This window comes from Protopterus annectens, chromosome 3.part0 (genome assembly GCF_019279795.1).
Source record: "Protopterus annectens isolate FY-2018-M chromosome 3.part0, PAN1.0, whole genome shotgun sequence".
NCBI lineage: Eukaryota > Metazoa > Chordata > Ceratodontiformes > Protopteridae > Protopterus > Protopterus annectens.
In genome coordinates, this window is record NC_056731.1 from 208153707 (window position 1) to 208181085 (window position 27379).

The following is a 27379-nucleotide window of genomic DNA, read 5'->3' on the forward strand; positions in this document are numbered from 1 at the left end:
AAGGGCACACATGTATTGTGTAGGTGAAGCGCACATGTATGGCCCCAGCCCTACCATATGTGTGGGGGATACAACAGCAGTGGACTGATGACAGGAATGGCAGCATGACATACTCACAGCCCACTACGAACAACCCTTGCCAGCATGTCATATGTGCAAAGCTTGGCATATAGGTGGAAGACAGAGGCTGGAACACAGGCCCATATGTCTAAAACTGTTGCCATACACTAAGCAAGTCACTGGTGTTACAGGGTAGTCTGCAACATACCTTTAGTCAGGGATTTGAGGTTAGAAACATAAATGGATGTAGCCATGTACTGATAGCACTCAACATACACACTGCCAGTGAAATATCTGACACAGGACATGTGTGGTGGATAAGCAAAACATGATAGGCACACCTCTGGCCATCAAGAGGATAGGCCCACAGTCGAGTACTATGCAGGCAGATTGCATTCCAAGGTAAACTAGTATGTGCATGCAAACTCTGCAACACCAGTACTATACAAAGCATAACACAACACTACTCACACTCTGTCTGTAGTTCTGGAACCTCCTACAAATATGTAGCTGGCCTGAGTGTGCAGGTTCTCCTGTAAGAGGTATTGATCTGTAACAGTGATGCCCACACACAGGAAGGATGTCCATCACACAGGAAAGGTAAACGGACCACACCCACATGATGTAGGGATTTATAGTAGGTGGTTGCCATGACAGTAGTAATTGGAAGTACTACACAGCAAGCTGCATGCAGTTAGCAAGTGGAGGACACTGATTGGTACAGAAGCCATCACCTGATCATATGCATCACCTACTAAAGCCATGCTGCAATCTATTCAAAGCAGCTCATTCCATTTATTGGGGAAAGTGAGAGAGATAAAAAGAGAAAGAAAGAAAGAAAGAAAAAACATTTCAAAAAATAAAACCTAAGGCAAAGGCATTTATTCAGCATTCATTCATCAAGACATCATTCCCACAACAGGTTTGTGAAGTATATATACATGTAATAGAATGTAGTACCTGGTCCATAATAATGGGATAGATGATGTGGAATGATTTATATGTGCCATCAGGTGTTGTGATGATGTTCAACTGAACAACTGCTATGGACAATAATGTCTCTCCCTGTGGGTACACACAGATATCCACAGATGGCAGTGTGTGCAACATGGACAGGTATGTCACATGTCAGTCCCTTGTTGGGACCACATTGCCTTGGTCTGTGAAGTATGCAATGGGAATATGGGGAAGTATGGCAGGTACACTTGTGGAGGTGGTCAGGGTTGGTAGCTATAGAGGACAGTCTACAGGGGTGGTATGTGACACATGTGGTGGGTAAACACCCTGGATGATGTGTGTGGTCTGTGATGTGGATGCCCCATGGGCCCCAATATGAGCACAATGGGAACAAGCCTCCCACCCACTGCTACTCACAACAGCAGTCCACATCCTGAAGGTGCCTGTTCTGGAGGCTGAGTAGGACGAGCATGTTGGCCCTATGAACATGTACTGGGTGTCTCAGACTGATGCAGCACATCTCACATGTGTCTGTGGAGCCTGGTATGGCACAGATCCTAGACCTGACCTCAGGTGACAGGAACATGTCTGTGTGTGCCCCGAGGGGGGGGGGCAACATCCACTGGGTTGGTTCCACCTGATGGTATTGCTGGACCAGTACATGAGAAGGCCCCAGGTTGGGACACACATGTGATGTGGCCAGGTATCATGGGCAGATGGGTTTAGAGAGGTGGTTCTGCTGGCCAATAGAACATATACATGTTATTGTGTCACTGTTATAGAACATATGTTGGCAGTAATAGTCTAAACAATCCCGGTACATGTCCAACAGCATGCATACATATCCCCAATAACACAGAATGTCAGATGTGCAGCAATCCCAAAGTAGCCATACCACTGGCATATATGGAACCATAGTGGCCCTGACAATAGCATGCAGGTGAATAGTCTGTAAAAGGCCAGCAATGATAGTGTCAACACAGGGGACATGGCTACAATCACATAGCAGAAAGTGTGGTACAAAACAATATCTGTCCCACTTGTAGGTAAGCTGTAGCCATACCTAATGAGTTGTGTGCACAGTTTGTTGAAGCTGATATGGTGGGGGTGACAGAGATGTATATTAAGAACTGTGGTAACCTTGCTGTATGAGTTGCTCAGACCTGTTTCCATCTTTATGTCTTTCAGCCAAGATGCCCACCTATTCACAAGCAGAGAATGATGTGATGATATCACACTTGATCCAGCATTACTCAGTGCTGTTTGGCAGGGCTGCACATGAGCAGCAGGAGCAGACCGGCCTGTGGAATGACCTAGTCCAGAGGGTCAGTGATGTCAGACTGCACAACCGCAGTTATGAACAGGTCCAGCATCATTGTACTGACCTGCTTCACAATGCCCATCGGTGTGCTGCTGCAGTCCAGGGGGATCACCTCGCCATGGTGGGGGCCATGCCATCCATCCTCCGACATGTGGAGGAGCTCCTGTCCAGCCTCGTGGCACCTGCCTGTCTGGCCAGCCATCAACCACTGAACACCTTCGTGGAGGTGGATGTCACCCACACACCAGCTGAGGAGCATGCAGGTAAGGACACAGGGCACATCAGTAGACCACTCTTGTGTATACATCTGCATTGGTACCAGTCGATCATGCATATCTGACATGTCATAGATATATTGTGTTGCTGCATTGTAGTGATAAACAGATGTCCAGATGTGGTAGTATCAGGGGAATGTACCGCTGATGTATTGCAATACAGCACCTACCCTGTAGCACTGCCACAGGTGTGGCCACTGACATTGCATCTCTCACCCTCTTATGTAGGCACCTCCAGGATACCACCAAGGCAGCAGCCTGTAGCTGGTGAGTATGTTTTATGTAGATGCTTGTCAACACACTAACACACTTGCCAACACACCAGGCATGTAGTGACAATGGTATATTCCATGCATACATCTAACACACCTACCCTGAATGCATGCTGTACATGTGCATGTATTGTTGCTGTGAAATGGACGGTCTCACAGTGATGACCATGATGGGGTATTGGAAGGGTATATCAGACACCTGCATGATAACTAACATCATGTAATTTCAGAATGTGTCGACAGGGAGTCACATACTGGTAGAAGACATGGCTTACCGTAGGGACATGTTCAGAACAATACCCATATATAGTGTAATACCAGTCTATATACCTGTAGGACAATGGCAACTGCTGCAGAGATAAACTATGGCATAAGGCATTACAGTAGTTCACATTATCAGCTGGGTCTAGGCTGCAACATGTAGTTTTCAGTGTATGGGACACTGCAAAGTGACACACATGTGTAGGGCTTACTTGTCATACATCTCCGTATAGGCTGAAGGAGGGGGGTTTCAGCATGACACACCAGTGCACTGCAGCAGGGATCCTAAGGATGCTAGGAATGGCTGTATCTGCACATAGTCAGGTTCAGGACCTGTGGCAGCCATAACCCTACCCACACAGCAATAGTGACGGCAGTGTGTGAACACCATGAGATGTGCACATGAGTAGACCTTGCAATCATGCAGAATAGGGGGACAAGTGTAAGGCAGACTGAACATACACTGGCAAATGCAGATGGCCACGCTGGTATACCCCTGCCAGGAATAGTAACTGCTGTAGTACACACAAGAGGTGCGATAAACCGTCATGATAAGGGTGTGCACACATATGCCCACATGGTGTGTATGCATTGTGGTTAGCAGCCACACACCTAACACAATCTGTTGACACTGCATGTGAAAGTACAGGATATATGTCACATATCGGGATCATGTACAGCTAAGATATGCAGTGATGTGGTCCCATGGCAGACCAAGGATGTGTGTGTCAAATCAAGAAAGGTGTGTACACCCCCCATAGCCATGGTATGCTCTCATGGTTATCAGTGTAAGAGTATTGGAGCGGTCATACATGGTGTGTTCATGTTGCCAGCTGTAAATCAGGCATTCACCAATGACAACTGTCCACATATCATCCCAGGCATGTGTTGCTGAAAAACATAGGGGCTGTGAGAAGTAAAGCTGACATAACTGACACAGTACTACACATTCTGCAATGGGTTGTACACCTGTGAGTTGTGGTGCACAGTACATGGCAGGGTGCAGAACAGGTGCACAGCAATACTGTGTACATGGGTGCAATGGTATTCAGAGGAAGGGGCATCACCTAGTGACACAACACATGCATCACATACATGTATACTGTTGCTAGCATGGATTGACTATAGCTGAAATGCATGCTGTTCTGTACCATATGTTCTGCATGTTGATAGATGGGTACTAGGAGGACTGTGTGTATTATCATTGTGCAACCTCACCTGTATGTATGTGTGTGTGCATCCTGGTGGTTAGTTAGTTTGTCTGCAGGGTCACTCTGGTGAAGTGGAGGGAGGTAGATGCATGATGGATGTGTGTGTGCATGTGTGTGTTTGTATGGGTGGCCATGTATGCACATGTGTGATTGCGGGATGTTCATATGGCTGTAACTCCCTTTGAGACCATGCAGTACATGGACATGGACTGCCACATTACACACCAGGAATACCTGTCATGTGTGTAATCACAGGACAGCAAATAGTATAATATGGTCTGTAGCATGGAACAGGCATCCAGAGGGAAGCTAGACACCAGTTCCACCCTTGATATCGCAGTCGGCAGAGAGGTCAACTACAACCCATGTATGCAGCACTACAAATGCATTGGGGAAGTATTAGGTAACACCAGGGAGTGTATCCATACAGTTGTCACATGATAGGCAGAAGGAGCAGCATATCTGGCATGTACTGAGCATTACATACACATGACACACCAGTGTGAGATATTATGGATACAACATAGTAGCCCACACATATAGGGGCCATGCACATCATGTTCTGACATACAGTGGGTGCATACCAAATGACAGCAATGAGGCCATGTAAAACCACTACACACAGGTCAGGCAGGTAAAGTAGCAACAGGCCTTGTGTTGTGGCCACTTGTGTGGGCATTTAGAGGAACAGAGATGTTAATGAGTGGTATCAATGTGTGTATGTTAACAAGTCTGATGCAGGATGGGGTAACACATGAACATATACGTGGGACTGTCTGTAAAGCCATGGACAGGTAGGTATTATGGAGGTGTTTGAGTGTGTGTGTGTGTGTGTGTGTGTGTGTGTGTGTGTGTGTGTGTGTGTGTGCGTGTGTGTGTGTTTGTGTGTACTGTTAGGCAATGCTGTACAGGTTTTAAAGTGCATTTATTGTTTTCTCACACAGGTGGCGAGGTGGGTCAGGGTCCCTCCTGCATGCAATCTGATGTTGATGTCCAAAGATGATGATAGTACTGTTGAAGCACAGGTGGGGTTGTCAGGGGCCGACACTGCTCCAACATTTGACATCTCCCTTTTAGCCATCCCAACCCCGCACACAGTTTCAGTGCCTACACATTCCCCATCACCAGTGGGCATAGCAGAGGAACAGCTGGCATTTGGTGGCAGTGCACAGGGAAGTGTGGTAACCATGCCTACTGTGTCCGGTCACAGCAGGCATAGCCGGATGTCCGGCAAGGCACCACATAGGTGGATATCTGATGGTGCTCATGGTAGGGCTGCTGGACATCATGCCCCTGGCATAGGTGACATAGCTGGTACCAGCAGGCGCATGTTTCAGGCTGTCATGGCAGTACAGGCACATATGGAATATTACACCAGACAGGGCCTGAGGCTGCAGGGGGCTGCTCTCGCATCTGTAAGCAACAACCTCCATGAACTGTTGAGTGCCATCTGTGCTTATACTGAGCACACGGATAGACAGTATGATGATATGATGGACCTCATCAGCCATGGCTTGTCTGTGCTTCAATATGTGGTGTGGATGCGGTGATGCCCACGTGGATATGGGCCAGCAACACCAACAGCTGGCAGTCAATGTGGATGTGCTAGGACCCCAAGGGGCTCCCATAGTGGCAGTAGCAGCAACGGCAGTGCAGGGGGTGTGCTGTCCACACCACACCACAGCAGGTCACATGCACGTTTTCCTGGCCAGTCCTAGGTAGGACCTGGTACCAGCTGACAGTTGTCATCAGCAGGTGAAAGTAGCACATTGAGGCCTGTACCTGGCTGTGCCCATGGAACCTCTGGCAGACACAGTCCACATGTCTGTGGCAGGAGGCAGTGAACTGCACACCCTGCCAGGTATGGTCTACAGCTGTCCATAAACTCCAGTATAGGGCAGCCACATGGCCGAACTGTGTGCATGTATACCCACACACTATGCAAACACACCTTGGACAACCCCATACCTACACACACCACATCACCTCGCTCAGCTCTCCACAGTACACCCCTCACCCACACACATGGTGTCAAATGTACAGCCCACCCTTGACCTCTGGCAAATCAACATTACACCCTGTGCATATGATGATACCTGTGCCACATCCCTGTCATCCATACCATCAATGCATGGACATGCTGATATGGTTCTGATGCACACGGTGACTGCACTACAGTGTACCACATTACTGCAGTGTAACATGTTGTAGGGAGTAGAGTGTAATGCATATATGGCAGGTAGTGCAGCCATCCAGCAATGACGCCTTATAGCTGTTAGTAACACTGATTGGATGTGGTCTCTATAATGTTATCCATTTGTGTTGTAGGCATACATATGTCAGCACTAGGATGCCCTGTGCATATGATGATACCTGTGCCACATCCCTGTCAACCATACCATCAATGCAGGGACAGGCTGATAGGTTCTGATGCATATGGTGACTGCACTACAGTGTACCACAGTACTGCAGTGTAACATGTTGTAGGGAGTAGAGTGTAATGCATATATGGCAGGTAGTGCAGCCATCTAGCAATGATGCATTATAGCTGTTAGTAGCACTGATTGGATGTGATTTCTATAATGTTATCCATTTGTGTTGTAGGTGTACATGTGTCAGCATGAGGATGGTCTACATTCATATTCCATAATGGGGTAAGTCACTGTAGTGACACCATGGCTGTGACATATCTGGGGTACAGTTGAACACATGTCACAGGTTACTAAACTGGTTATTGCCTGTGCCACATGGATGGTTGGCCCGCTGAGGCATGTATACCATGCAACCTGATGTAGACCCATCTACATACATGCACACTGTTACTTGGCAACACTGGGAGTAGATCCCTACCTAGCTATGTAGTGATACTGAAGTGTGTGGCTTACATTACACACACCACACACCATTTAGGGTGAGGTGTGTCCCAGGTTATATGTTACATGCAGAACATCCCCAGACATGTACAGTATGCTAATAGAGGATGTGATGGGTGTATATGAAAAATATGTAGTGTGACATACAGTCATATATACATTTACAGACACATAACAGCCAGACACACACACACACACACACACACACACACACACACACACACACACACACACACACACACACACACACACACACGAGATACCAGGGCCTATCGCTGCTAACTAACCTGACCGTGTGTCAAATGTGTTACAGGTAGGCTGCACATATCACAAGCATAACTGGCTTGGATTGTGGTAACAGTTATCTGTATGGTTGATGGTGACAGTGTTAACCATAACGTGGTACATGGGACATATACCAGGTGTACCTTGGTGTAATGACAGTGTACACAGCACCCACATCCCCCAGTGGATATTGTACTCCCTGAAACCCATGATGACACTCTGCCATACCCACCATCAAACATTGGCCACGACTGCGATACAACCCATAGTATACCCCAACAGTGGTACTACAGGGATATGCATCTCATGCACATGCCACACATGTAGTAGGGTGTTGCACTGTCATGCCTCACCTATGGGCAGCAACAACACTATCTGTACTACTGTGTGGCAATGGGTATTGTAATAGGACTATGTAGCCTTGGAATTCTGTCCCCTACAAATATACAGCCATGCACACCTACATACACATGCCAGACCACAATGGATATCCCATGCCTATCATCCCATTTGTAAAACACTGTTGTGCTGGTACTGCAAGGCTCATGTACCTGGTATGGGGGGCTTAACAGGGTACATGTAATGTCCCATACAGCAGCAGCCACAACTGACTATGGCAATGGGTGTTGCGTTGGTTGTGAAGGCCCACATGGAATTCTCAAGTACAGGTGTGCTAACACACAGACACCGCTATACTCAATCATGCACATGTACACATGTGTCAGTACAGGGGTGCATCCCTGCAGGTGGTCATAGCTGTGTACCTAGCTATTTTCCAAGGGGAGATTGGTTGTGTAGTGGTTGTGTGTATAGTGTTATCCTGCCACCTGCCAGGTGACAGCAGGCATCTATCGACAGACACTACCATCATGTCCCTCAGGGTGTGAATGACATGCATCAGCCAATCCTCCAGTTGCCTCCTGCACATGGCCACTGAGGTGATCAAGGTGACATGTATGCAACATGCATTACAACAAATGGTTATTGTCTGTGATGGTGACCTATAGCCAAGCATGTTCGGTTGACTGTGGTTGTGTAGTGGAGGTACCTGTGGCATGTGGTGTGTACAGGGTGACATCTCCTATATGTGCCACTTCTTACACAGCTGGGCAGACATGTCAGTGTCAATCAAACTTAGGTTGCATGTACATATCCCAGCTGGATACCTGCCATCTGCACATCTGTACAGGGACTGACAGTCATCAGCTTGGCAAGTAGCTATGCAGTCGCATGAGTGTGTTGACAGATAGATGTCTGACAACAATATGTATGTCATAACTACATGTCAGAAGCCCTCAATAACATGTGCTGTACAGATGGTAGTCTACAGTTACATTCCACATGATGGATCATTACCCAGAAAGGGGTATATAATGTGACACAGCTCACATACCAGGGATACAACAGGGAGGCCTCAGAGTCCAGCTACGCCTGCAGGTATGCCTCTTGTCAGTACTATATTTAGCACTCTGCTCTTGCCTGGGTAAGCACTGTCAGCAGTAGTACTGCCATGATACACTACATGCCAGTGTGACAGCACATACCCTGGGCTACTACCAATGTATGTAACATATTCACATGGATAACAGTGCTGTACAGGCCTCATATACATCTGTGTCCCACACATGACACTCACACCCCTTGCTACTGTAATGACATCTCATAGGCACATGTATTGTACATGGCATTACATACACTCATTACGGATGTCATTACCCTGCTATGTTATCGGACTGGGTGGTGTGACCTGGTTACCAGGGCTAAGCCATGCTGAGCAAGTCTCAACATTGCTGCAATATAACAGCTGAGCTGATTTGTGCACCGGTAAGTGAAACCTAAACTGTGTAAGCGCTCGTACATTTACCCATAGCTTAGCACTGGTTAACTTCATGCAAACCTGCACAAACACTCTTAAAGCTGCTCAAAACTGTCTTAACCACTCTGTACCTGACAGCCCTTGATCTGCCCAGCAATAAAATGAAAAGCCCTGGCAGGTCTTGAACCCTGGATCCTATACACTAAAGTCACAAAACTTACCCACTACGCCATGAACACAGTGAAGACAACTGTTGTTTTACCAGTATAGCTGTCAATACAAATATTTAGTACTGAACAATTGCCTTTACTTCCAAAATTGTGTAGTCCTTGTTATTAATATGACTACTGCATCACATATGTTGCTTTATCATGATGTACACATAGCAGATCCATATGGTGAGATACATCTGAGAGGATACACACAAACGTGATGTTTACACATGACAGGGATATGGTTATATACATATAATAGGTCTATATATGTCTACATGTAAATACACATGTATACTCATACATATGTCTGTATACACATCTGTATAATGCAACATATATATGGCCATGTGTACATCTCTTTGTATGTATATATATATATATATATATATACAACCACACATATATGTATATGTATATACATATATGTATTTATAGATATAATATATATATATATATATATACATATATGTAAATATAGATATATGTATATATAGATATATATGTATGCACATCCTATGTGTACAGTTATGCCTAGTTATGTTGGTATATATGTAGATATGTACAACTATATGTGCATACATATCTATTCTGATATACCTACTACTGTCAATATATATGTAGATAGCCATACGTATATGTGCATATGTATCTCTATCTGTATATGTGTAGACATATATTGCTCTGTATCTGTATATATCTGAGTGTTTATATATATATATATATATATATATATATATATATACACACACACACACACACATATATATATATATATATATATATATATATATGTACATATACATATCCATCTATGTATGTCGATGTGTATATGTGTAAAAATCTATATAGATATGTGGATAATTAGATATACATGTATGTTCACCATATGTCCTGAACATGGAGTGGAGCCCTACCTCAGCCCTAATAGTCCCAACCTCATAGTGCAAGGGGATATCAGGTATATATTGCTGGGATATTTGTAGACTATTGCTACTGTAATAGGGATTGTCTTCACAGACATGGTGTGTATGGGAGGTCACATCTGCTTTTAACATGTGCACCATTGGCTACTGACAGACATCCTAAGGACATCATAGTACAGTACCACTTCTTGCACAGTAATGCTCCTGTGGACTACAGCAGAGATATGGCCAATATATGTGGTCAGTTTGACACAACATGCAAGACATGTGAACCATGCCTGACGATGTGGATGTTAACAGCCATGTAGATGTTTATAACATGTATCTACTGGTATACATTTGCCCCCATAGCTTATGCATTCATACACCCCTGTCTGTCCTGACACATAATAACCGCTGGTACAGAGGTGCCATGGCCACATATTACCCACTAGTTAGTGACATACATCTGTACAGAATCCCACTGCTTTGTCTGACATACATTACTGTTATGGTGGCCCAGCAGCAGTACATCTGGCAAGTATCTGGACATGATATCTCACTGGGTAAGTACACTAAGCTGCTAGGCATGTAACAAAGCACTGTGCAGGCTACAGGCAGACTGGCTCAAGACTGGCCTACATTTCCTATGGGGGAATACACATGTACCTGCACATATTGCAGGCTCTACAGGCATGTCACAGCACAGAGTAACAGACACCTGTGTGAAAGTGCATAACCACAACCAATGTGATTACAGCCACAGCCACATATGGTAAGCTAGTGTAATATTACAGTATATGGACTATCTGTTCAACACAATCCTCATAAGTGCCACTCACACACTACCCCTACATATACTGGGCAGCTACACAGTGTGGTCTGATGCCTGTCTGTGGTATGGGACATGTGTGTGTTTGGCCCTACAAACATGTAAGTCAACAGGGTAACATACAGTGGAGCAGCATGTAACATCAGATAGAACAGGACCAGGAGCAATGACATCTACCACAGTCTGTACACAGGCCAATGTACATATTAACAATACACACACTGTCGACAATCACCATAAGACCTCAGTACTGTACACACAACCACAGAATGTCCAGGTTATGTCATCAAATATAACCCTTACTATACATAACATGTGTAGCAGTCTGATATCTCACTGGCTTGTTATCAGATATGATGTCAATAAATATGATGTACAGCACATATGCACCTCTTACTGCATGACATATGTACAAAGGTTGACAGAGCTGTGGCTGGAGGAACAAACACAGGGCCAATATTGACATGTTGCTGTGATAACCTCATGCATTTTCTGTTGTAACAGGGTTTGTTTCAACATATCTCCTACGTGGGATATGAAGTCAATAACTCTCACGGCTGTCACCATCTACAGACTGCAATCCTCACACTACCTTCTGCAGTTCAAAGATAGGTGCTCTGTGGGTAACACAAGAAACAAAAGGCACCACACACTGCCCAGTCTGCAGATGACCCTAGAGATGGGAGTTTCCTCATAAACATAGTAATGACATGACAGGTATTAAAACATGTAGGACAGTCATATCCACACACACCCTGTTAAACCAACATTACTCCAATCACAGTATAGCAGCACTTACAGTCTGTAGTCAAGTTAGGCATATCCCCCTCCTGTGTGTTGGCCTGTTTCCACAGTGTATGTTGTTAGAGGTAAATCCCCAATCCATCTGTGATGCTGTTTGCCAAACAACAGATCTAGTTCCTGCTCACGGTGCATGAAAAGACCCAACACCAACATGATGTTCCTAGACACTGGAGTGTGTTTCCATGCAATTGGCTATGGGAATGTTAACACAGCTGTTCCATATGCAATCAGCTAGAGGAGGGCTGCAATTTGTGCAGAGGCCATCAGCTGATCATGAGCATCACTTACAATACACATGCTCCTGCCTAAGCAAAGCAGCTGTACATCTCCATATCCACCAGAGAGGGAGTGAAAGAGGCAGACAGAGGCAAAGTAAAGTCAGGGATGGATGGGCGAGTAAAACTTAAGCATGTTTGTGTCGCACACTTACCAGCACAGGGTATCAAACCCCTGATGACTATATAGTGCTATCACATTTCTATGCAGTTATCGGATGTGCCACATAGGTTACATGCTGAGGAGCCCTAAAAACATATATGTGATGGTGGGTGGCATCTGCAACATGGAAATGGTAGCTATATGGTAGGTGAAGTACACGTGCCTGTCCGCATTAACAGGTGCCAGTATCAACACAGCCACACTCTAACAGGGATGCACACACATTGGCACACATGGCAGGGCCAGGAATACAACTCATCACTAGTGAGATTGCCATAACACATTACTGTGCAGGTATCACATGCACCACAGGGGTCATACAGAGGTTATATGGGCAAAGGGTATATGGAGGTGTCTGACATTGGACAGCATGCTTCAGAATGCCAATGGGGGTTGTAGTGAGTGTAAATGTGATCATACAACACACACGCACACACACGATGCTAGTACTGACATGCATGGGTGCGTAGTAGTCGACTGCACCAGACAGCTATACAAGGCTAGGTGATGGGTATACCTTAGCATCATCCCAAATGACAATGGCCTGCATTGTAGCTCAGTGGTGTAGTTTCTGGATTTGCCCACACAGGTGGGTATTGTATTCACCATCCAGTGACCTGAGTGACTATTGTGTGTGCCCAATGCTGTGCATTGCTTGACATGTATGTGTCCCTTAGTCCATTACATGGATGGTGTCTGGGATGTGCACACCTCCCACATGCATGTACAGTGACATGTGGAACTGTACCTGGGGTGTCTGGCCCATGTTGTGTACACAGATTATTATCAGATGTACCAGTCCTGGTGTCATGTGGTGGGAACTGGTAATGGACAGCAGGTTTACCCTGCACCTACATTGATAGCATGATACCAGCATTCCTTGGAGTCAGTGGCATCTGTCCATACAGGGCATGTTTTCAGGCATGGTATGTCCTTTGTGGGTCACATTTGATGGCACCACAGGTGTTGCAGGTGTCCAGTGGGGAACATGGGGAAAGTACACTGTCGGCATGTATGTGCCTATTGGACAGATAGACAGGGTGCCATGCTCTGTGTAGCCCACTGCAATCACACCATAGCTACTATTGGTGGGCAATATGCAGGGTACTACCAACATAGCGGCTGTTGACTAGGCAAGTGTGTGTGTGTGTCTGTATGAGACATGGGTTGAGAGTGTTCACTGGGTAATACTATGGTTGCTAACTTTGTTTGCCTGGCCTCAATGTCACATGTATGGGTATGGAGTTGCACCCCAGCCTCTTGGCTATTTCACATTTGTTATCCCTGTATGGTGGACATTGTGATATATACTGGGGCCACCATATAAGAAATTAGCAAAACCCACTCCACATTGAGCCCATTTGTTACATATTTATAGCCACCTCCACAGAGGATACGAGTTACAAAAACAGACACACACACACACACACACACACACACACACACACACACACACACACACACACACACACACACACACACCTGTCATGTCTGGGATTAGAACTCCTACCTAATTAGTTTATTACACTACACAGTTATAGGACATGCCACGGAGATTACTGGAGTACTCTTTCCCCAAAGGTGTATTTCACATTGGATGATATCAGCAGGATTGCAAAAGTAGGGCATTCAAATTGTAGTGAGTGTGTCTAGCCTAAAATGCATAGCATCCTACACAGACATTGAAACACACACAACCAACATGTGTGGGTACAGAACCCCTACCAGAGTTCTATATCACACTACAGCATGAAGCTGTTATAGGACGCACCACGGGGATTACTGGAGAACTTCTTCTCAAAGTTGTATTTCCCAAGGAATGACATCAGCAGGATTGTCAAAGTAGGAAATTTGAATTGTAGTGAGTGTGGCTAAGCTAAAATGCATTGCTCCTTACACTGACATTGAAACACACACACACACACACACACACACACACACACACACACACACACACACACACACACACACACACACTTGTCATGTCTGGGATTAGAACTCCTACCTAACTAGGTAGTCACACTACAGCAGTATGCAGTTATAGGATGCACCATGGAGATTATTGGGCTACACCTTTCTAAAAGGTGTATTTCACAGTGTATGACATTAGCAGCCTTGACAAAGTAGGGCATTTGAATTGTAGTTAGTCTGACTAGCCTAAAAAGGATTGCTCTTTACACAGAGAGACACACACACATACACACACACACACACACACACACACACACACACACACACACACACACACACACACACACACACACACACACACACACACACAGTTGCCATGTCTGGGATTAGAAATCCTTCCTAACTAGTTTATCACATGACAGCAGTATGCAGTTATAGGAAGTGCCACAGAGATTACTGGCCTACACCTTTCACAAGGGTGCATTTCAAAGTGGGTGACCTCAGCAGGCTTGTCATAGTATGGCTATCGGGAGGGCAGTGTGTGTGCATGGACCATAACCCATTCAGCTAGAGGTTGACACACCACATGCGGGCACATGCAGGGTTATATTCCACCAGTACATGTATACAGCTGCTAGATGACTATGTCCTTGTACAGTCATGTTGCATAGCTAGCACTTGCACCACATAGTCCGTCATGCTGACAGATACCAGTGGCTAAGGTCTACAGTGGGTGGCATCTGAACCTCATGTGGTTGTAGCCATTTGGCTGTGTGCTGGGTGCAACAGGCCTCATAATGGATGGCCCCTTGTGACAGTCACTCTCTTCTACACATCTGTGTATGTCTACTTTTGGCTTACTTTAGTGTGTTGTCCTTGGAAATATGCCTGTATTCCTATCCAGTGTGTGTGTAAAGCATGAGTGCTGCATACTGAGGAGTGTCTGCACTAACATCTGCAAATGCCAGATATATCTGGTCCCCTGTTGTTTGCAGACATGGCCTTCATTTGTTTAAGTGTGTGAGCATGCCCAGTATAACCTTTTGGTATGTTGTTGGCTGACATTGCCTTCGTTTCTCTAAGTGTGTGAGCATGCCCAGTATGCCCTTCTGTATTAAATGTGTGGATCAATTCCAGGTAGTTTGTACTGCAGTGCAGACCTTTGTGTTGTACACCTACAGGTAGTATACTGTTTCTACAGGGTATCCGTCAATCATTTGGCAATATGGGGACAAACTGTGCGGGGGATAGTATGTACTGTAGGTGATTGTGTCTGTGCTGCTTCAGCCTTATGGTACTGCTGTTAGCAGAGATATTCAGACATGTGTACTGTTATACAAAGTGATGTTTTCTGTCCTCATGTACTGTTAGGTGGACATTCTTGCTCACGGTGATGACTTGGGGACAAGGGTGACTACAGCTGAGTGCAGTATTGTGGGCAGACACCTATATATTCATGGTAGGTTATGCCATCCTGGAGTGGGTGCAGGAGACACTTGCTGCTGGGTCTGTGTATCCGGTTCAGCACCTCAGTACAATGCTGGCTGAAGATCCCATACTTGTCTGTCCATCAACATGGTAGTATGGCCTTATCTTGCTGTGGCAATGCCTCACAGCTGTACAGATTTGCACATGTTAGCCAGAGGCAAGGGCCATGGCTCAGAACATTTACCCGTTTGTGGTGTACAGGCAGGTGTGTTGCCACCCCATTTATGTGTTTGCAGCCGGGGATAGTGTGCACACGGCTTTGTGTTGGACCCTGCACATTCCATGCTGCCCATGATCCCACATCCCCCTCTATTATTCTAACCTCTTCCATACATTATGCATACATTCTCTGATATTTTCCCTAAGGGTGTCACCATATCACAGGTGTGTGTTAATGTGTTGGTCCACAGTTCATGCAGTGGGACATGGTGGACATGTTACTGGTTTGTCCACATGGCCTTTCATATGGCTTACATGGAGTGTGTTATGTTGTTATTTGGGTGTCCATGACATAACATGCATTGGCAGTACATGTGAGACACGAGCCTTTGGCATGTGCCTGTGGGACAGTAGGTGTTGATGCAGGACAGATGTAGCAGGTCATTGCATTCTGTCAATCCTACAGCCCCAGACCAGCATACAGTATATTCCCCTGGGGTGACAGGGTAGATGTGATAGTTGTTCATGCCAATACCTTCTACCAGTCTTAATCAGGTGGTATGGATGCTGGCAGGGAGCTACCTACAGCTAGGGACACACCTGCATGGGACATCTGCACTGCATGCTGCAGTCTTCCCCTATTGCCATATACAGGTGGGGTCGTACTGTACCCATTCCCCACAGCAGGGATATTGCCAGAGAGGTGCCTGTGGGTTGTGTTTGCATGGCTGGGTGCATGTGTGCTATGGACACTACTTGCATCTGACACACAGATATGCATGGGGCATTACAGTTATGCTGGCATGTGCAGGTACATCAGCTGATTCCCAATACATCAGTCCTACCTCCTTTGTGATTTGCAGGTGTTCAGGCAGACATCACTGCTATCCCCTACTACAGGTCCTGTTACTGTGATGCATACCTATATGTACAAATCCAAGGGTGTCACCATTTCACAGTGACACAATATATACTGTATGTCTGGGGTACTTTCCCCTGTGTACTGCTTGTATATCTAGCCCAACAGCCATGCCATGTTAGTCTCTCAGATGGTGACACATATTACCACCATACATTTACAATGGCTTACTGCTAGCATGTGTTATACTGGTGGGGATTGTCTTTGGCACTGCAGTCATGAGGGCTTGTCCCTGTTATCAGCAGTAGTGGGCAATGGCCACCAGGTCTTACCTCAACATGTATACATACTGACCACTCTCACATATTATGAAACACACACCATCCTAACACACACAGACCTTATGTGCAAATGCTACAACCTATCCTGCTACCTTGGCTACCTCTGGCCATCTGTGCTCCACTCATATTATACCTACTCATACATGTTACTACATTTCTACACTGAATTGGGGGAAGGGGCAGACCTGTCTGTTTCCACATGTCTACATAGACATGGGGGACTCCTAACTGTTACTACATTTCTACATACGATTATGGGGGGACACACCTGACTGTTTTTACATTTCTACATAGGACTGGGGGGCACAATTGACTGTTACTACATTTCTACACAGGATTGGGGGGCACACCTGACTGTTACTACATTTTTACACAGGATTGGGGGGGGCGCACCTTACTGTTTCCACATATCTACATAGGATGGGGGGGGTCACACCTGGCACATGCACACATTTGTTATGACTGTATTAGTATGTCAGGTACTCCATTTCATTCTGTATTCTAACCTATCATACTGACTAGAGGCATATCAGTGTACTACAGGTCTTAACTTTGGTTGCCCTACATATTAGTGTCTGACTTCCTACCCATCAGAACTAACATCCCACTGCCTGACCTGCTGTAGTCTGTCTGTGTAGGCCTGGGGGAGGTTACCCATAGGCATCATTCAGAGGCCACAGCACAGGCTCTGTTTGGGTTTGTCTGCACCTGTCCTGATGGCTGAGACTGTTGTTGAGTATGTGAACCTCCCTGACTGGCATGTGTGAGTCATATTGACACACATGTCGCCCAGCACATTTCCTGCAGTGGGATTTGTCATGCTGTGTAGTACTGGCTACTATGGTGACTCCAGTATTTGTTACAGATGTCATGGTGTCTCTATGGGTGTCTACTATCTGCTGCCATACCATTCAGCAACCCAATTCCCTTGCATGCTCACATCCATACCATAGATACAGGTAATGACACATTTTACTCCATTTGGCAATTGGTAGGTTGATTGACTTACCTTGTGGGTGTGCCAGGATTGAGGATGGTGCTGGAGGGCTGCCTATGTCGGATGCACATAGTATACTCCCTACACATGGTGAGCACAGGTAGTGTCATGTTTGGCATTCCTTTTACAGTATGTGCGAATCAGAGAGAGGTGTCATTCCCTGGGTCCCTACTTTGTCAGTGTATGCGCTATGCGTTGTCTCTTCGCCAAGGTCAGGGCATACTGGGCACACCTCCATCTGCCTACTGGGGCAGGCTCAGGTTGTTCCTCCTCTGAGTCACTCTGTGCCTGTGCAGGCCTTGGCATTGGTGGGGGGCTGTGTGGCCCTGCCCAGTGCTGTTCCTGCTGCAGCTGTTTCCGCATGATCATATTGTGTACCATGGCACATACCATAACAATTTGGGTACATGTAGCTGGTGAGTACTGCAAGGCTCCACCAGATGTGTCCAGAAAATGGAACCGTGACTTGAGCATCCCAAACACACACTCTATTATAAGTCTGGTCTGTGCATGTGCCCCATTATGCCGTTCTTGTTCTGGTGTGTGTGCATTTCTGATGGGTGTCATCAGCCACGGCTCCAGTGTTTAACCAGCATCCCCCACTAGGTGACCATAGGAGATTTCCTCATTGGCAAATCCCTGGTACAGCTGTGTCAGATGCCAAATGTGAGAATCGTGATAGCTTCCAGGGCAGCCAGCACACACATTCTTATAATGCCCTGGGCATAGCACACAACCTGGCAGTTGATGGAGGGGAGGCCCCTGCAGTTGATGTAGGCCCTACCCTGATCACCGGGTGGTGCTTTGATGCATATGTGCGTGCAGTCTATAGCACCCACTACCTCAGGGTATTCTGCTATTTGGTGGAAGAGACTCATATTGCTGGCCAACACCTCATGGGTGTTGAGGAAATATATGTGCTCACTGGCATGTGCTGACATGGCATCCAGGAACTAGTGGAATACTCTGGATGCTGATGCCTGTGAGATCCCCTTGATATCCCCAGTTGAGCTTTGGGAGGTACCTGTGGCTAGTATTCCTAGGCCTACACATACCTTGGCATCCACTGGGATGGGTTCCCCTCGGTCAGTTCGGTGTGTCAGGTGTGGCCAGCACAGCTCAACAATTTGCTGTAGGAGGTCCATGTCCACCCTATAGCGCTCCACTATCTCCAGCTCCTGTAGCCCTTGGTAGGTTACCCTGGGTCTGTACACTCTTCTCCGTCTCCTCACTGTGGGTTGATCGGCAACATTCACATCCTCACCACCCTCAGCCTCTTGCACATGTTGTTCTATGTTGCCTGCTGCAGCCCCTCTCATTTTGTAGTTTTGTTTGTTAAAAGTTCCCCGCTTGTATACACTGGTGGTGTAGAGTATGGGAAAAACCAGAGGGGAAAGTCTTTGCATAGTTTATAGTAGTGTTCTGGGCTGAGCTTGTCTGCTGCCTGTGTAATTGGCTGATTCTGATAAATTTCACCTGCCAGCTATGCTAGTTCTCCTTGATTACCTTCCAACTTAATGTAAAATAAATAAATAAATAAATAAATAAATAAATAAGTAAATAATACTGCTGTTTTTCCTTCTCATTGCCTTCCTGTTTAATCCCGGGGGCGCGCCATGCAAACAGAGTGCTCAAATGTGCACAGTGCTGCTAATTCCTGATTTAACTTTCTTTTTCTTCCTTTAAAACCCGGTGCGTGGTGCGCACACCTGCTTAGGCAATGTAAAGAGTGCCAGGCAGATTCAGACACACCCCCTTGCTTACCTGTGCTAAACTAGGAGCAAACCCTAGCCACAGGGCTCCAATCCACTTACAGTATGCCTGACACACACCCCTATGATGTTAGCTAACTCCTAGGCTTGCACCAAGCTGTTCCTACTCTTACACTGTTGGGACCTGACTAGCATGCTGAGGAAAACTGGGATTCACTATCATTACCCTCATTTGCATAGGATTGCCTACTAATGCATAGTTACATGTCTCACACTGAACCTCCCCCCTTAGCAACCACTACTCACTGGCCATGTTGTCTTCTGCCTGCCATTGACTTTCATGGGAGAATAGTGATTTTAGTTAGAATGCTTATTTTAGGTTTATTTTATTATTTTCCCCCGATCCCGTTTGCGCGCCGCTGCCCTACGCTTAAACAGCCGAGATCAGAAACAAAAAAAATAAAAGTTTTTTTTTAAATTTTTTTAGCTGTTTGCAATGCCAATGGCCTTATACTTGGCCATTGGCATGCTTCCTGATTGATATGCAGCCTTTATTTGGAGCTGTCACAGCTCCATTTTGGATTTTGTTACTAACCGAGTACATTTTTGTAGATTGCACTAGTCCTGTATGGCCGGTTTCAAGCTTCCTGGATCACAAATTCACGTCATTTGCATGGATTTCTCCTGCAAATGGGGTGATTTGCATACAGGGGCTTAGTCCGTGCAGGACTAGTGCAGGAGTGCTCGTGCACGCCCCTGCAGGCTGTTCCTGGATCGCACGGCAGATATATTGCCTGCTACAGCTCCTGCACTAATCCTGCACACCGTGCAAGGCATGCACAATCTGGGGGAAAGTGTAGACTATATGTGCTGTCAGTATAATCTTTCTGAGTGACTAGAAAGTAAAAAAAAAATATGCGGTAGGGATGTTCCTGTATACAGATTGTATACACTTTTTAGTGTAGGCGTTAATGAAACTGGTCATAATCTTTTTTTTATTTTGACATTATATGCTTCAGTCAAATGTACATTGTCAAATATAATAGAAAAATATATGTATATGGGGTCTACTTTCATTCGCTGAATACTCATTTCACTGAATTTCAATTCACCCTCAGAAAAAACTGCTGAAAGCTCAAATCACTGAAAACTCATTTCACTGAATCACATTTCACTGAAAGTAAGTGCTGTACGTATATGCCTTTTACCTCACTGTAGTGCGATCCTGGAGTTATTATATATAGTTAGTCATTTCACCAATAGCTAACAATATAAAAGCAAAAGTAGGTGGGTGGCAAAGCCCCTGATCCCCCCTAACTATATGTATTAACTCCAGGATCACACTACAGTGGGGAAAACGGCATATACATTTTATTTGCCCAACAGTACTTACATTCAGTGAAATGTGATTCAGTGAAATGAGTTTTCTGTGATTTGAGCTTTCAGCAATATATATAAGATAAAGCTTGATATACATTGTACTGCATGACTTCAAGAAAGGTAATTATTCACTGTCTTCTAATTACAAATCACAAGAAAGTTAAACGTGTTGGTGTCATTCTGATATTATAAAGAGACTTAGTGTTACAATTATTCTAAAGCATTCCCTTATTCACTGTCTTGTGCATCATATTCATGTGCAGATCCAATGAAACTTGTGCCAGGGTAATGAATGGTAAACTGATAATTCTGAGTGCAAAGCATCATTTGAATTTCCATTTTATTGAATGTTCAATAGAGATGCAACTGACTTGCTTGAGCTCATGTGCAGTAATATAAAATGAGCTTTGCACAAGTAAATTTCCAGAAAGGATTCAAGAAAAAGGAAGAGCTGTTTTAAGTTAGGATGTGAATCCTGTCCCTAAATATTTTGAACAATGTTACAGTTTTATAACAAAGTTTCTTTCCCTTTTGGCCAAATGATTTTTGCCAGAAATATATCATAAATAACCTCTGAATATAATAAAAAACATTTTTAACACAGTTCACTTTTATTAACATTCTGTTGGCTTTAACCTTTTTATGCAATTTTAATTACTCCCAGAAACAACTACATACACTGGTTATTAAAATTAGCAGTGAACTAAATGCAGTCTTTAAATCTTAGTCCTTATACCTGATCATTGTAAAATGACCTGTAATGTGGTTCTACTTCAAAATCTAGTTATATCATTTACTACATTCTTTCATTTATGTAACAGTCATATTCCTATCTCATCACATCTGAAATAGGAGATTGTAATATTATTATGTATTAATTATTCTCTTTTCAATTCATAGTTGCACATGATCTCCTAAATAAATGGATATATTTCTCCTCATTCCCCACAATACTTTCTCATGCTGTGTAACAAATGGAATTACTTCATAACACTGAAAACTCAAAACACTGAAAATGAGAAAACTTCATAATATAGAAGACCAAAATACTGAAACTTCAAAACACTGAAAACTCAAAACACTGAAACTCAAAACACTGAAAACACATATCATACATATACTGAGTTTAAACAACATAAATCATAGCACTTTCCACCAAGTGTAAGCAGGGGAGCAAACCCCCCTGCTACTTATATATATCAACTCCAAGATTGCACTCAATCTTGGAGTTGATATATTTAAGTAGCAGAGGGTGTGGAGGGCACAGCCTCCCACATGGTATTCCTGATTTCATGCAGCTATATAAATGCTTGTATAGTACTTTGGTGTAGGTTTGGACATATTTGCCAGTTCCTGTGGATGGGGAGGGGGCTATGAAGCTGTTTATACCTTCCATCAGGAGGTTGTAATCAGCTTCGGAGAAGTATTTTGTTTGACTCTAGCTGGGGGTGGGTGACTTTGAAGGTTTTTGTGGTCGGATCTTATCAGGGAGGATGACACTGTAGGGATGCTGCAGTGGTTACTCATGTTGTTTAATACCATGTCTGAGATAGTATCACCTCTTGTGGAGATATCAACCAGCTGGTCCAAGGCATTTACATTGACGAGATCAAGAAATCTCTGAGCATTTGTGTTTTGGCATGAGTAGTTCTTCCAGTCTATGGTTGGATAGTTAAAGTCGCCCAGGATCAGGGTAAAGGGTTGAATCATGATAGATTCAATGAGGTCCATATTGGTGGAGTGGGCATCTTGAGTCAAAGTTGATGGCCTGTAGCTAGCTATGATGTGAATAGGAGTCTTGTCAACAGTAACCTGCACCTGCAGTGTCTCCTGTGCATCATACTGTTTGACCAGCCAGGGGGTGTGTATGTCTTTAATATATATTGCAACTCCACCTCTTTTTGCTTTGTTGCCTATGATTTGAGGTCTGAATGTATGCTTGGATGAGTAAGCTGGTATGACTGGGGTGATCTCTGCAGCTTTGAACCAGGTTTCTGTGGCCGCACAATGTCAGCATCTTCCAGGTTTATGAATGCTTACAGTGAGTACAGTTTCATTTTTAGACTCCTCTTTACAGAATCTACATGCAGTTGTAACTTTGACATGGTTAGGTAACTCACTGCCTTAAATTATATGTAATAAAATATATTTAAGAAGCTTTCTCAGGTTATAATATGGCATTTTATAAATGTATATTTCATATGTATGTAGAGCGGATTCACTTTATATCCTCGAAATACTAAAATGTCAAAATTCAGTATTTCGAGGCTATAAAGTCAAAACCTAAAAACAACAAAAACTCAGAAGTGCGAAATTCAAAATCTCACACACCAGAGATTTTGAATTATCCCTTCTACTCCACACGCAAACACACACACACACACACACACACACACACACACACACACACACACACACACACACACACACACACACACACACACCTTCCTCCCCATGCACAAACACAAGCTCTCTACTACATAAAACCAGGGGGGCAAGCCCCCCCATGTGGGGGGCAAGCCCCTTACACCCCCTACTTAAATATTCTAACTCCGAGTTCACACTACATACAAACACACACAAAACACCACCACACAAGCTACATTCTCCTTGCACACACACACACACACACACACACACACACACACACACACACACACACACACACACACACACACGCACACACACGCACACACACACACACACACACACACACATCACAGCAACAAAACACACTAACACACAGCCCCTACCCAAAACCCTTAACACACACACACACACACGTACCTGAATGGCTGAAAAGGATCAGTAGACCAGCCGGCTTACTCAATGAACAGATACTAATAAATAAATAAATCAATATGGAAGCTTTCTAGCTGCTGTTCCCTAGTGAGACCAGTGCACATTATCTAGAGACTGAAGTGCCTACTGGCAACATCATGCAGCTGGATGTAAGAGTGCTTCCCCTGTTGTAGCAGCATCCAGAGGTACCATAGCCATGATTATCAATACAAGATGATCTGTTTTGTTAGAGCTGATTGCACTACTTCCCCAAATGGTTTGCCTCTAAGTTCATGGAGCTGTATGCTTCAGCATTCATCAAACTGTGCTGTTTTCACGTTTCCTGCAGGCTCTGCTTATTTGCATATCATCATTGTGCTTTTCCTGTCTATGGCATGCTGATTTCCTGCAGTTCTTTCACATATGTTTAAGGGTCACAGAAACATTGTGTACATATTACTTTCTTCATACAGTATACTTTAACCTCCTTCTAAATCCCACTGTGGCTATTTTCAAAAAAGTCTTGGGAAAAAGAATTATGTAGTTCATTACACTTCAATTCTTTATGACATTTTAACCTTTCTAAAGATGAATGAAATTTGGTGGTCTGCCTTATAAATTATACCTCCTTGTGAATAATGAAACCAGATAAAGGTGAGGGGATTGTCATTGTGGACAAAATTGACTATACTGGTCACATTCTTAATCTTCTGCACAACACTGCCAAATGTGAAACTATTTTGAAGAACAACATTTCTCCTTGTTACAAGGGGTTATTGATTTGGACACATATAATTTTTTATTAAACAAACATCCAGTTATACCGACTGTTTCCATAGAAACATAACCTTACCACCTTATCGTCTGATTGTTACTGCACAAAACTCGTAAATGTACCCGCTTCTGGTCTTTGTGGACAGTTTATTAAAAAATTCTATGTGTACAGCAGACCACATTTTGAAGAACTCTTGGGTTTTTCTCACAAAAAGTAAACAGTGTTTTTATAACGAATCCTGCAATTTTTCCACACTGGATGTGGTTGACTTATTTACCAGAATCCCCTGCCAAGTAGGACTAGAGGTTGTTTTATGCAGCTATTATTGAATTGACCACTTTAGAGGATAGGCTTATCAGTTTTATTATGTACATTATGGAGGTGATTTTACTTAACAACTATTTTACCTTTAAGGGAGAATTTTTTGTCAGGTCAGCGGAGTAGCAGTGGGTACCAATTGTGTGCCCATTTATGCCAGTTTAGGTCTTTGTAGTTGAGAGAAGTTATAAGTCACCAATTCTGAATATAAAAACCATTGGCATTTATATCTCCACTATTTGGAAAACATTTTTATTTTATGCAAAAATTTATCATTAGAAGACATTTTTATTTTATGCAAAAAATTGTCATATCAGATTGAAGAATTTGTAGCATATTTAAATAACACTACTTCTTTTCTTAAGTTCACTCACTGCCATTTATCTGACACAATTGATTATTCCGATGTCACAATTTTCAAGGATAAAGTTAGCAAATGTTTTGGATCAAAGATTTTTAGAAAAGCCACTTTTTCAAACCATTACTTAGATTACAACAGTTGCCACCCAGGGTATGTTAAGAAAAATATTTTCAAAGGACATTTGGTACAAGCAGCAAGAATGTGCTCTGACTTCAACAATTTCACAAAAGAAGTCAATAATTTGACACATATGTTTTTAGATAGAGGATACTCTTTAAATGTAAAAAAAAAACATTAATTGGGATGAATTATTAAGAAGTTGAAATACTAAATTCTAACACCTACTAGGTAAGGCTTGGGGTACAACATCCTCAGCTTCTGTAAATCACTCTATAAATAGATCTTTGTATTTTTAACAGCCTAGTGATAACACACGATCCACACTCTAGAAAGTGGAAAATATTATAATCAGAATTTGAAACATTTTTAAGGTGGACAATCAGGTTCCCAAAACATCGGGTAACACCCCTGGTTTTGTATACAAAACAAGTAGAAATCTTAAAAACCTTTTTGAACATCAAATTAATAGCATCACTAGGAGGCAACACATGGGTACAAGAAGATGCAGTCCTGTAAACAGTCTAATTATGTTATGGAGCAGAAAGAAATAATTCAGGGGTGACCTCCACAAAAATTTTTCTTGGAGATGGGAATTGTGCCTCAAATGGGGTAATATACATAGTTTTATGCTCCAGTTGTTCAAGCTTTTATGCTGGAAACAAATGAGAGACAATTTTATAAAAGGATTTACGAATATAAGCATGCTATATCTAGAAGTAATGTCAACATTTCCTTGTTCAAACATTCACAAAATTGTCCTAATTTCTCCAAATTCTGTTTTGGTATTTTGGAGGTTGTTCACAAGGACTTTCAGGGAGAGTCATGGGAAACCAAAATAGAACTTAGGGAGCTTGTATGGCAACCCAGATTAAATGTATCAGCACAACTGGTTTTAAATGAACAGATTTTAATTTCTGCTGTTCTTAAACTCAGAGCTGCTCAACTATAATGTTACCATTATTTATTATTTTGATGTATGCTTTTATTAGTAAGTTTTCACACTTGCAACACTTTACATTACAACAGTCATGTGAGTTATACTAAGGTCATATGACTAGGTTTTTTTCTGTTTAAATTACTATTGATTTTCACAAATGGTTCTAAAGAAGTCCCCTATTTAGGGATGAAGGCACTTAACCATTATTGTGTATTAATTGATTTTGGTTGATTAAAAACAATTCTTTTTTATTATCCTGGTCCTCAGTTTTTTCTTTTAATTTTTGGACCTGAATTTGGAGTGACTTTTTACATTTGTTAAGCCATGTTGGTGGTCCAATACTCGACACTATGTGAGCCTGTTGTCTGATTCTTCATACAGTTGCCAAGCAGGGTCTGCTACAGGTGTTTACATGCTAGCAGCTCACAACATTTGCTTGCTGCCACTTGCTTGAAAAAGCAAGTGCTCAAAAAAAGTCTACACAGTTCCAACCCAAGTCCCCTCTCCCTTATCCTAAACCTCCACCCTCTTTATAACCCTAAAGTCCCAGATTGATCCACAAACCTAAAAGCCCAACACTCATCCCTAAACCCAAATTCTCTGATCACTCTCTAACCCTTAAACTGCCTTCCCACTCCCTAAACCTAAAACACCTTTCCCACTACTTAAATGTAAAACTACTTTCTAGCCCCCCAAACCTAAAACTGCTTTCCTGCTC